Below are 338 nucleotides of genomic sequence, written 5' to 3' on the forward strand. Positions count from 1 at the left end.
GCGAGAGAGAGAGAGAGAGAGAGAGAGAGAGAGAGAATATGAGAATCCTATAAATCACCAAGTCTTTGACATAGAATATTTTATGTTTTAAGAAAGTTTTGGTTTGGCTTTTTGTTATTGTGACAGAGTTTCAGTATGTAGCTTTGGCTGACCTGGAACTCACTATGTACACCAGGCTGGCCTCAAATTCACAGAGCTTTGCTGGTCTCTGCCTCCCAGTGTGGGAACTGAAGGCATGGACCATGACACCTGGCTTCAGTGAAGTTTTTGGGAGCAACAGTTCAGCAAGGTTCACATTATGCTAGGCCAGTGTTCTCCCATGGAGCAAAGCTCACATT

The 338-nt window shown here is 44.1% G+C and overlaps 1 protein-coding gene across 3 annotated transcripts in view; it reads right to left on the bottom strand.

The window, feature by feature from the left end:
• Kiaa1107 (KIAA1107 ortholog) overlaps positions 1–338 on the bottom strand; it is a 12,406-nt gene that overhangs the window by 8,378 nt on the left and 3,690 nt on the right. The gene's annotated exons all lie outside the window — the stretch shown is intronic.

The sequence above is a fragment of the Grammomys surdaster genome, unplaced genomic scaffold (genome assembly GCF_004785775.1).
Source record: "Grammomys surdaster isolate TR1022 unplaced genomic scaffold, NIH_TR_1.0 751, whole genome shotgun sequence".
Classification (NCBI taxonomy): domain Eukaryota; kingdom Metazoa; phylum Chordata; class Mammalia; order Rodentia; family Muridae; genus Grammomys; species Grammomys surdaster.